This window comes from Xiphophorus hellerii, chromosome 10, assembly GCF_003331165.1.
Source record: "Xiphophorus hellerii strain 12219 chromosome 10, Xiphophorus_hellerii-4.1, whole genome shotgun sequence".
In the NCBI taxonomy this organism is placed as follows: domain Eukaryota; kingdom Metazoa; phylum Chordata; class Actinopteri; order Cyprinodontiformes; family Poeciliidae; genus Xiphophorus; species Xiphophorus hellerii.
Window position 1 is genome coordinate 8,188,240 of NC_045681.1, and position 12,974 is coordinate 8,201,213.

General features: G+C 39.3%; 1 protein-coding gene across 1 annotated transcript in view; it reads left to right on the forward strand.

Annotated features, from left to right (window-relative positions):
• LOC116727128 (zinc finger MIZ domain-containing protein 1) overlaps positions 1–12,974 on the forward strand; it is a 124,556-nt gene that overhangs the window by 24,371 nt on the left and 87,211 nt on the right. Inside the window, exon 2 of the mRNA XM_032574321.1 lies at positions 10,832–10,930. The gene's annotated coding sequence lies outside the window, so the exon portion shown is untranslated. The remainder of the gene's footprint in view (positions 1–10,831; positions 10,931–12,974) is intronic.

Consider the following 12,974-nt stretch of genomic DNA (forward strand, 5'->3'; position numbering starts at 1 on the left):
AACAGTCAAGGAAGGCACGCCTCAAAGTGGATCAAAGTAATTCCTTCCTACCTCTTTAAACAGAGCAGCATGTTGACATGGTCCCAGTCACAAGCTCGATTGTTTTTGAAGGAGTAAAGTGGTGGAGGATGGTTCCGGCTCGTGGGAATGCAATCTACCTGAAAAGATATCCTGACATTTGTTTCCTAAACACCGATTGTCTGACTTTGTGCTAAAGGGCAACAAGGATCCGTTCAGTGGTATTTCTGTTGTGCACAGGCTAACGTCTATTAAATATTTTTTCTTTTATCTCTGCTTATTTCACATCGTTTTTACTTTGTAAGCTCCACTTTTTCACTTGATCACTCTTCTCCTCAGTTTGGGTGTCCTGTTCAATGGCAGTGCAGCAAGGCTCCCCGGCTAGCTATAGAAAGAAACCTTTAGCTCAGAAAGAAGAGAAATATTGTTTTGCTCAGCAAGACATAACGCCACAGATACATATCTTGGCCCCAGAAATATTTTGTCTTACCATGAGTGAAATAGATGTTTTAATGCTGAAATTCTGCAGGGCTGAGGTCGATTTTCTGTTGTTTTTCTACAGCAGGAAAGATGGACGGCTTATTTAAGATACACAAGGCTGAGAAGTGAAAATGAAGAAGTTTGTTTGAGTAAATACATATGCATGCATGCATGGTTGGGTTGAATGAGATACTCCCCAGATTGAATTGGTAATTATTTTGGACTGATGCTGAGTGTAAAAGCATAATGTCTCCGTTGCGTGAAATGGCCAATAAGCCAACAACCTGGCAGCTGTTGTTTAGGCAGCGTTACCTTCGCTATGACATGTGAAGAGATCGCAGATGAGAGTCACCTGTCCAAGGCTAGTTGTCTGGGAAAAGTCGCCCATCTCATCTCGAGGGCGGGTTGTCAGCCGGGGCTATTAAGACTAATAGCAGCAGCCGGCGATAAGCACAGTTAAGCTGAATTCATGACCCGAGTGGCCAGAGCGGGCCGATCATTTCCACTTGTGTGTTTTTCTGCTGAGGCGTTTAATTTTCATCCTGTCCGGCGCTGTGACAGGAGAGAAACCAGAGAGTGTCAGAGGGAGACAGGAAAATAGAAATGGAGTGATGGAGCCTTGGGTGAAATATTGATCGGCGCAGCCCTGGGGGGAAAAGTATTGCAACTGCTGGGTATAATTTGAGGCATGAGACTTTTTATTGCAGTGATTACTCAGATTCAGATCCAGACATCAAAGTTACATTTACAGTGATGAAAGCAAATTAATTTTTAACTGTGGGAAAAGATCAATTTTAGATATGCACCAATCAGGATTCTTCTGGCTGTTCTCATCCAGTTGTTTTATATTTAGCCTGTCAAAACTTGAACTTTTTTTTTTCAGAGAAATTATGCTCTGCAGGTTCTCAAAGAGATATTTCTCAGGTTTTCTAACTTATCTCTAATGCATTTAATCATTTAGTAGAACTAGGTGAGCAACACTACTCAGGTACTGCAGGACTTAGTTTGCACTAAAAGTGTAAATCTAACTAATCTGACATCAACAAGGCATTATTGTCTTCTGATCACAGGATATTTTATCTTTTTGGGAACCACTGGGTTGCTGCTTTGTGATTCGCTGAGCCGCTATCTGTGTTAATTGAACACATGTACCCAATAAAGTGGCCGGTGAGTGCACGTTTCAGTGTTAACTACACATCCATCAAGCGTCTACTTCTCTGCCACCGAACCACATGGTCGGTGTTAGCCAATTTCCTGGAGATCACTGAAGGATGGCTTCCAAAACACTTGCGCTCCTCCTCCTCTTCCTCATTCTCTGCTTTTAGAGTGGCCCATTTAATGCATTGAAATGGTTGACCATTATTTACGTGGGGGATAAACAAAGAGAAGCGAGGAGTTGATGGTGTAATCCACTCTTGCAGTCATTAGGCACCGAGATGGAGGAGCCGGTGGATGCAGCCTCCTCCTCGTTGCCTCTCGAGCCGAACGCCTAATGGAAATGGGACTCATTAAGACACCTTATACTCCAACGCACCCAAGATCATGAGGAATTGCTAATTGATTGTCGTTAGCATTCTTGCAATGAGACGCTTCGCCTGTTTTCCCATTTGTTATGAGCAGCTTTGTTTTCTTCCCCTCCGTCTCCTTCTCTTCATTATTGATGTTTTGCTGGGGGTTTTTTTCTTCTTCTTTTTTTTTCCTCTTTGCTCGTTTGCGCCTCAAGAGTCTCCACCAAATGAGTCAACTGAACACTGATTAGCTGCAACAATCAGAAACCATGAGAAATCCCACACGCACAAATCTGTTTCTAATTCTGTGTTTAATCTGTCATTTTTATTATGCTCAGTAGGTAGCTGTGCATTCATTTGAGTTAACAATCTGGTCCAGCTAATGATTGTTTGGGCATGATATGTTCATGCCAAAAGAACATATCAATGGGGCAAATGGTAATGGGCTCCAGTCAGCATAGTCATGGTTGAGCTGAATTGCGTGTCAGGTCGAGATGCAATACTTATATGCTCTGGAAGGTCCTTCCGCTTTCCTCTGGAACCAGCAGATTGTGTTCATCTCAGCCTTTAATCATTTTTCCCCTCCCAGTAGTAATGCGCTCTCTTTTTACTCCCTGGATTCCTCTGTGTATATGTCAGCTCCCCCTCTTTTTTCTCTCCCATTGCTTTTTCTTTTTTTTTTCTCTATTATGAGACAGAGGAGGCAATAATAGGGAGAGAGATGAAGAACGGGGTTGAAAATGCAAATACAGGTTATTTCTTCTGACTTATCAGAGCTCATTACATGCTCCTCTCCTTTGCAGCTGGGTGAAGGATCTGCATTGCTTGTCTTCATTACTTTATGGTAAACTCTCCTGGGCACTCAGGCTGGTGATATTGTAAAGAAAAAAAGATAATAAAAAGTCCAGGTGACCAAATAGGAATGTTTTGCTGCTGGGCAGAGAATTTGGTTTGCAGATGAAGAAGGGCCGTGAAAGGGGAGGGACGAGACGGTTAGACGGTGAGGCTTTTCTTTGCTTCAGCGCTCTGCAGGCAGCCTACACCTCTATCTCTATCTCCCCCGTGGGAGTTGCTACCACCTTCCCGCTCTGATAGGGAAGCACTGGAAACAAAGGAAGAAAAACACAAGCACCCTCTCGAGCTGCTCTCGCGTTTGAAACAAGATATACTACAGAGGGAAGAGTAGGAGGAGAGACAATATTAAAGCCATCAATTCATGCAGGACTCATGAGCATTAGCTCACTCTTGGGAAAATGGGGGGAACATGGAAATTTAAAGTGAAACTCTGTTTTTATACAACTAAAGTCCTCTATTCATGATGTTGACGGCATCCTCTATCACTGCTGGGTTACTATGCGCAGTCTGGAAGAGTCCAGAATTTGATTTCAGTGTTTTCCATGTCTGGAGTTAGGATGGGAAAATAATGTGTATGATGAAATATTTGCATTGTCACACATTTTTCCCAGTTTAATTGTCTAAAACGGGAGTGTCAAACTCATTTTCATTTCGAGCCATTTCAACAGCATGAACGCCCTGCAAGGGCTGGTTGTGACAGAATATATTGATAAAACTACCCATTAGCAAGTTGTCAAAAATATTAATATAAAGTTGCCTCTGTATTTAATGAGTCCTTCTAAAAGTTTAATAATTTTGAGAATTTTTTTCACATTGATGTAATTTGGCAGTTTATGCATAAAAAACGCTTTGATTAGAGAGATAAAATAATATTTATTCACATTTGTTATCTTGAAGGATCTATTTATGTGGTTATCTAGATTCCAGAGGGCCTCATAAAAACATATGGCGGTTTGGAATTTGGCCCCAGGGCCAAGAAGAGTGTTAAAGTTCTCTTCTTCCTTCTGTGCTGTTGTTCTTTCTTCCAACTGTCTTTATTTATGTACTTCTTCTTTCCTCCTGACCTACCTTCTGTTCTTCTTCCCTCCTTCCCTTGTGCCCTTACTTCTTCTTCTGCTTTCCTGCTTCCTTCTTTCCTTCCTTCCTTATCTCCTTCTGTCTCTCTTTGAGTTATTACCCTTCAATGGTAGAAAAACCTATATTGGATGCTATTCCTACCAGCTGATGCTGGATCATGGAAGTCATGCACAGCGGGAAGTAAATTACCTGCATTTGCATAAATAAAACATACAATTGGTGGTTGCTGCGATGCTCATCTGGTGGCACACAACATGTATACAAATGCACCTTCTGCAGTTGAGTGTCTTGGTGTATAAGGTGCATATGTGTGTGTGTGCTTCATCCCATTCAGTAATTACAGCAGCAGTGGTTAACTAGGCGCTTGCCTTTGCGTTAATCAGCTGGGAGTGAAAATTGGGGGGGGGGGGGGGGGGGGGGGTGACTGAGCCGAATCTCAGGCCATTTAGATGCCTTGTAGTTGAAGCTGTTATCTGTAAGCTTGTAATCATTACTACAATGCTGCAGTGACACACTTTATGTGGAAGTAACAGCTAAAATGGGTTAATATGGGCTTGCAGTGAAGCCAACAGTATGCTTGTTGTTAAATCCTGGATATGAAGGTTGAGTGCTTAAAGCTTTACACCTTGTTGTATTTATATTTGAGACTCTTGAGAATATTAATTGAGATTTTGAAATACAAAGGGAAGTAATTCTTTACTCTGGTAACTCTTTAATTTCCACAAGGCAGTCAACATTTTCAAAGCATGTTACACGACAGACGGAGGTTGAAAGCTGAAACATGAAACAGAACAACTTTATTTTTGTATGTGCAGCTTCTCTCACTTTACTTCAACCTGAGTAAGCAGCAGGCATGTCTCCACAAAATGTAAATATTTCATTTTTTTAAGATTGCTTTTTTCATCTTTGTTCGTCCTCTAGTTTTACCTTTAACATACCGAGAATATTGAGGATTAGACATACACCGTTATGAACATTTTTGCCGATATCAATATCCAATATGGATATATTGGACCAATAATTGATATTTACCGATATTATATTTATTTCCCCACCGTGGCTTTTCTGCTTCAAATACCACATGACCCACCTCTCTCTCAATCCTCTTCAAACATGAAAACAAATGGCAATAAGATGGAAATAAACATTGGATGTCAAAACTGACATCCAAACTGACATTTTATTATATCAGTTTTACTTATGGCACTGATATAATATGTTAAAAAACTGTATCAGTCACATTGGCTGATACTAGTACTAATGCAGATATGTTGTACTTTTTACTACTGAAACAAAAATCTAACTTTAGCTAACTCTACCCTCAGTATAGGTAAAGAGTGTTGTTGTTGGCACACACTTGTAGCATAATAAAAAGTGTCTCCTAAACAGAAAATCAACAGATTCCTGGCAATTCCTCTGTGCATTTACCCATAGGTGTGTGATTTTCTTTTTTTTTTTATCTCTAGAGTCAGAATCTCTCTGCTTCTTCACATTTATAATTAAAAACTCCACTTAATTATCCAGTTTTAAAATTACTCCTATGTTTATTGGGGGAAAATAGTCATTCTAAATTGTTAAATAAATGTATTTTCTTACCATTCACTTGCTGTAAGGAACCTAAACAACTTGACTATCATTCCTTCGTTTGTCTTGCCACCCCCTCTTTTTAGAAAACAAGCTCTTTGTCTGATACTTGTGTGAAGCACAAGCTGTTTATTGTTTGATTTTTTTGCATGTCATGAGCAGCTGAACAACAGAAAACTGTCTTCAGAAGAGGAATGTAACTTTTTAAGGTGAAATTGAGCTCAAAAGTTTCAGTTCTTGAATTTCATGAGATGATTAATGTGTTTTCTTTAATGTGATTCTGCTTTTTTTTATTTCTGACTTCTCTGCCAGAAGCAATGTTCATGTTTTTCTTTGTGCATTTCTTTTTTTCTAGCTCTGTTACTTTTGGTTAACTGTTTTCGTTGAGTGGACAAAAATCTCTCTGTCATCCTCCTGCTGCACATTTTGTGCATATTCTGCAAGCCCAATGCGCTTCCACATTTGCCGGTATTTGCCTGTTAAAATGCACATGCAGCGTACTGGACATAATGGCTCCTGCGAGCCGGCTGGGTTGACGGATGCCCTGTAGCTCTCAAGAGCGTTCCCAACAGCGCCAAGTGCAGAGCCAGGTGAGAGTTTCTCCCCAGGTGTCCCTCTCATGCCATTATCCAGGCTTGTTGGGGTGACGTCCATTTCTCACCGCCCCCCTCTGGGCTCAGCGGCTGGATTTTGTGGCCACTTTGCACCGAGCGACATGCAGCCAGTAAACGCTGCTGTTGCCTAAAGAGGTATGAGCTTGTCCAGCTCGGGTGGTTGCTGCAACAGAAGGGATTTTGACTCCATGAGGACCCAATTAAACCTGGGAGGGCCTCTCTGAAGGCATAATAACAATGATAAATGCACCTATGTGGGCAGCATAAAAGAGGCAGGGAGGAATGTTTTATTGTGCTGGCTTGTCCTGACACAATTTACTTCTGGCTTCCAGCTTTTTCCCGTGTAAGAACATTTTGTCTTATAAACATTTTGTTTACTTGACTTTCTTTCAAACATTTCCAACGTAGACTCTGCAGTAATGACTCCAATGGTAAATTAACAAATAGTATGTACTTTCACATACATTTAATAAAGCAAGGAAGGATCAGTTACTGGAATGGAGGTTGTTTAAAGTCCTTTTAATGAGACGCAACTGCATGATTGAGTTTTGAAGCTATATGGAGCATAGATTTATACATTTCTTCTGACACACTGTTACTGCGTACTGCCAGTCAGCTGACGGAAATATTCTCAACCATTTTTTTTTCGTTGATTTAAAAAACAGAACAAAATACATATTGTAGTAACTGCAGGAGCATTTTTTCTATAAATGCCTCAAATGACTCCATGATTATACCATGATTTATTTATGTAAGAATACATTAAATAAAGTAATTGACTAAAAAAACAAAACAACAAGAAAGAAGTGGTCCAAATGGGGAAAAAAGGGTTTAGTTTGGATAAAAGACATGTCTGCCCATCATGTCCCAGCAATGAAAGGCTTTTTCACAACATGATAACACCTCTGCCTTTCTCGAATCAAAAACTTGAGCGACGATGTGATCTATTAAAATAAGCGACTATTGTAAAACCACTGATGTCAGCACCGTTTTTTTTCCTTTCTTTTTGGTGCTTCACTGATTTCTTGGTGCATCCCTACTGAAAAAGGAAACAAGTGATTGAATTCTGTCTAGTTTATTTATGTGGCATGATTTCACAAAACACACAACACTCTCAAGTCACTTTAGATCAAAAAATTTAAAATGAGTCATATATACCAGCACCCAAATTCTGAAGAAATAGGAGAGCCCTATGTGGATGGCAAATACGGATAACCAAATAGATGTGGAGAGAGTTATCACTGCTGTACTCAATTGCACTGTCCAATTGATTCTAGACATAAAAAATGCAGTCAAGTTCAGATCATTGGCTTAAGAAGTTTTCTATATAAGAAAACCCAGCAGATTACATCAAGTCATTGACTTGCAGCTTCCACGCCTCCAGAAAGAGGATGTAGTGACATTGGACAATCGCCTGGATTGCATCACTGACTTTGCAGCAATCCCTCATACTGAGCTTGTATGTAGAGACAGTGGAGAGGAAAAGTCTGCTTTAATAAGAAACACAAAGTGAAGGGAAAATGTGTATTATATCAACTTGCTGCCATTAACAGTAAAGTCTCTGGTTTGAGTCCATCGTCGATTTTTCTTGCCCTTTTTGCAAACGCTGACACAATTGCCACTTTTGAGCTTACACTTTCATGCATAGATGACACAAAATAGGTGAAGCACAGTATCCAGAGTGCACCGGCAGGTCAATTACACACTTGCGACTCAGTGGGTTTTTCTCTGTCAGGTGGCAATTTACAGAAAAACTCCTTTAATTAGATAACAGGGCTCTGTATTTCAGATTTGCTCTCTGCCAGCAGTTTGTCAATTATTGCTTGGGGTTTGATACTGCCAGTCAGTCTTTGTCTGGGCGCTCTAGCCTCCCTCTCACTGCGCTGCAGAGCCGTGTTATTGTACTTAAACAAATCAATTCTGTTGCAGTTGGGCCTTTTTTCCCCCCTCCATCCCCCGTCATTATGAACTGTTTGCAGTGCAGAGCACATTGATTTTTCACAGACCTGGAAAAGCTGTTGATGAATAGCACCGAGGTATCTGGGGAGAATCTGGCTTTAAAAAGGAGGCACCCAGCTTCAGCCCCCTCCTCCTCTTCCTCGCTGTCGACCCATTGAGCCCGCCAGCACTCCTCTACTTTCTCTTTTCAGAGAACGCCACTTCCAGCAGGGGAGTAATGCAGCTTGAAAAATCTTGCAGTCATAAAGACAGAGGATTAAAAAGAAAGCACAAAGCGAAAGGGTACCGCCCTCTCTTGCCCGATGGGAAACTACACCTTGTTGTTTAGACAGTTGTTATATTTGGAACATTAGCCTTGTAATTTCAACCCAACCAGAGGAAACTTGGCTCTGGAACACAAATGGATAACATGTTGTTTTGTCACAGAGCAGACGACTGATGAAAAGGAGACTCAAACAGGACAAAATAAGTGTCACTTCAAAACTCTCCTACAGGAAGCCAAGGCAAGCACCAGAAGGATATTTCATTTCCTTTTTGTTGAAATAAAATCTGAAATCTTTGAAAAGAAAAAAATGAACTAAAGCTGAGTACAGTTTTTAAAAGGTTTCTGCTTACAGTTCTGATACCTGAAAAGCACAGCCTGAACTTTTTCCCCATGAGTGGAGCTGGATTTACTATTGACTAGTCCGTTGCGGTATATGAATAGTATCATGCTGTTTCTTGAAGTTCTAACAGTTATTGTATGTTGTTGTTTAATATTTATGTTTTTCTTTGTTTAACAAGAAGTCATTTTGTAATGCTTAACTTTACAGCAAGACAGAAATTAAGTAAGATGAACTAATTGATTTGGCAAGGATTGTAGTTGGCCATAGTTCCCTTGATTGGCTCTGATCTGTGATCAGGAATTCAAATACTATAAATCTGTTTTTTGTTCTGTAATCTTTTAAATTATTATTATTATTATTGAAGTTAAAAACTGTCACTGTTTCCAACCTATGAATGCATAAACTAATAACATGTATTCTGATCCACTTTTTTTAGTTCTATAGGAATCAGATAAATGTTAGGGTTGTGTTTTGAAGCATAAACAACAATAGTCTGATAACTTCTTATTTTTTTTTTTGTGTATGAATCTGCTATGTTTCTTCTATCAAAGAGTCTGGAACACAAGGTTTCCTTTAATGTGCTGTAGTGCTTTAAAACAAATAGAAAATCATGCAAATGTCAAACGGAAGCCCAGACACTAAACAGTTTTTAACTAGTTTTGCTATATTTCCTGAAGCCTCTTCTCTCGTTTGGAGAAGCTTGTCATCAAATCCTCATTTCACATCACTGTTGTTTTATTTTAGTTATCCAAGGATCCTTACTACTGTTAGAAGTATTTTACACTGCTTGGATGGCTAGCTTTACTCACATAGCCAAACCGCTGCGTAATTTGTAAACATAAAAGTTAAGATTCAAATGGTCTGTGGTATGAATTATGGTAAGAACAGTTTAAGTTGTTTTAGGAGCTGGTTTGGATGTTTGTGTAAAGAAAAAAAGAGTTTACTGGATGAACCATAATGATACCCATTTCTATTGAGATATAAAGCTGGAGTAATAACTTAACATCCTAATAGGGTTTTCTGTCTTTTACTGTTTGTATAGAAGCACAAAACTCGACTCGAAAATGTGAGAGTTTAGTTTCTGCCTAACTCATCCCAGTGCTGACATATATCTTTTAGCCGAGTTTGATTATGGTGATGTAATTCCTTCTGAATAATTAGTTTAAAAAGCCTCTTGGTCAATGTGCTGCTTTGCCAACTTTTACCTCCACTTGGTTCTCGTATGTTACCATTTTGTCCTTTCTGCTTCCAATTTGTACCAATAAGCAAATTACTTTTACCCATGTAAAGAACTGCTTACCATTGTAAGTCCTTGTTGAAAGAAGATGGAGATGAATTATCATAAAAATACTCAAAACTCACATAAAATTTTATTTTCTTTGCACCGCACACCATTTCCACCCTTTTATGGTTTGTTACTTTTTGGGGGATTCCGGTTGACCCTTTTAAAATATGACAAATTAAATAACCTGGTGGTAGATATTATTTATTGAAGATTAGAAAATGATTAAATTATAAAAATATTATTTAATATGTTGGTGGTCAAACAAAATCTTCCATAGGTGGGTAAAAATTATTCAACGGTCAGGACCAAGCTTCCAGTGACTGACACTGAACAGTATAAGACTAACCAAAAGTTACAAAATGGCCAAAGAGGTGAAATAATTACCAACTCACTGAAATAGTCCTTTGGTCTTCACCTCAGGTATGAGTAATGTGCTGATTTTCACGGTTTTAATAGACTAAAGCAAACTCCCTGCCCATAGCGTTGGTCTGTTCTATCAGGTATTTAAGTCAACTAGGAGTGAATTGTGACAGTAACATTATAATGAACTTACTCATGTTGGATGTTTATGATGGCATTCTGATGGTGTGAAGTATCAGCTGCTGTTTTGATCCGTCCTTCATGAGCACAAGAGCGTGAAGGACCTTATCCAACCAGGTTAGAAGAGTCTCGCGAGCACTGATGGTGGCCACTCAAAACCCAAAGGCATCTGTAAGAAGTGAAGTCATGGAGTGGACTTGATTTTTCAGGAAGAAATATGCAAATGTGCTAATCTAGTGTTTGGAGACCAGTGAATAATGTCACACTGATTTATGTTTTTTTTCTTTTTGTCTTGATTTCTCTCAGGAACAAAAAACTTGAAGTGCTGGAGTGTTTCACCTCCTGCAGTGTGGATGGGTGGGGGGGTTCCTTGTGGTGAAAAATCAAGGATTAGAAACAAGACAGGTAAGTGTTTTTTTCTCATATTGTTTATGTTTTTAGTGCTACAAGGAATCCACAAATGTTAAATTTGATCCAGGATATACAATTGTTATTGCAAATGAATATCATCATAACTGAGTGCATCCTTTACATTTGTTACATACACTCAGACTCAGGTTCCAACACTTTTCCCCTGGGTTATGCTCAGTTTTACCTATATCCTAAATCTTTATTTCTGATTTCCAATTGCGATGTTTGCAGCAACTCTAGGGCTGCTTGAAGAATTGTGTATCTTCAGCCTAGTCACACCTTTTTTGTACTCTTATTTCACACCCATGTGTTGTCATTTTATACTTGTAAACAAACTATTTCATACTTATGTGTTCACATTCTCTTTGTAACCAGGTGAACAATTGAGCATCCTCCTGCGGGTAGATATTATTCATTGAAGTCACATAGCTCCATTGCATTACAGCACTCTGAGTAGATTACAGAATATTACTTTAAATTATTGATTGTCTACAAAATGGTACATCCCCAACATGGCTGGTCAGCACAAAGTGTCCCATAGCAGATGGCTATTTTGTGCAACAGAGAAAGGATGCCGATCTGTGAAAGTATGCCCAATAACCAGGAACTGGACAATGTTTAATGCCATGCTGTAACCATAGCAGTTTCTACTGCAGCATTCATGTGAACGAATCAGAAAAGTGAGACGGCATGTGCCTCTAGATATCCAGTATAGATAATGGATTGAATGGAAGGCTGTTTGCACTGTTTTATTATCTTGATCTTTTAATAGATAAACATGATTTAAATTGGTGTAAGACAGGTTGTTTGGCACAGTACAAACACTCAGTCTTGTATGCTTTCACTAGTCACTCCTTTACTTTTCAACCTGCTTCTCTTCTCTCTCCTCCACACATTATCAAGTGTATCTTTAAATATATTTGATCGTGCTGATTATGTCAGTGCTTCTACAGTCGCTTTGTAAAAAAAACAACAAAATTGTTCAAACTAAAGTACTGTGAAAAGTTTTTAAGCCATAGCCAAAGGCCAAACTTTCTTTTAAAGAATTCAAAAAGTCTTCATCGATAATTTCTCAAGATACGTTGGACTTTTGCCACTTTTTTACCACCCTTTCTGAAATGATGATTCTTAGTTTTCTCAAAGTATATGACTAAAAATTAGATGTGGTTTGCTGGTAATAGTTCACAAGTTTACAGATGGAATCAAATATCAAGCCTGTTACTAAAAACTGATTTCAGTGTTGTCTGTCAAGACAGTAATTTAAAACAACAAGAGCTTTGATTTTGCTGCCACATGTCAAAAGTTCTTTGTTAATCATGTGATAGCTGCAGGTCGTATGCGGCCAGTGTGGGCTCTGCTGGCAGAACATGTTGATTTCATCAGGACCTCCTGGGGTGTTACACTGAGTAACAAAGTGCTTATGTTCCACATATAGTCCGAGCTTCCACACATGCCTGCAAGGTTATGAATATCCTTTAAATCAAGAAGTCACAATGTGCAATGTGTAGCTCAGTGCTTATTCATTTTTAAAAAAAGAAAGAGATTTACTTATTGAAGTAAGTATGTATTTGGTTTGTCCAGCATATGATGCAACCCAGGCACGGATTAGGATTTAGGACATCCAGAATGTCCTAAATCACACTCACTGAATGTATCAGGAGGGTTAATCTTGATTAGAGCTGCCTGAATGCTATGAAATATGGTGCCCTGACAAACATCTGCCTGCCACACAGCCGAGTGGGATAAACCAAAGTACTTATTGTGGAAATGTCAGGCGAGGATAGGCAGTGATAGCAGGAGAGATGGTTGGGGATGTGACACTAACAGTGACATGACGTTGAGTGCTTCGCAGTCAGTTCTCTCGATGTTGGTGACAGACTCTTCCCCTCGCACTGGAGCCTTTGTTGTGGGGAAAAATATTTGAGTTTGATGGCATGGATGCAGTAAAGTAGATTAGTTCTTTTTTTTCCCCTTTATGTTGTTGCTCAGGGTTTCACAGTAGTGAAAGGTATGGAATTTGTTTCAGTAATTTCCAGGT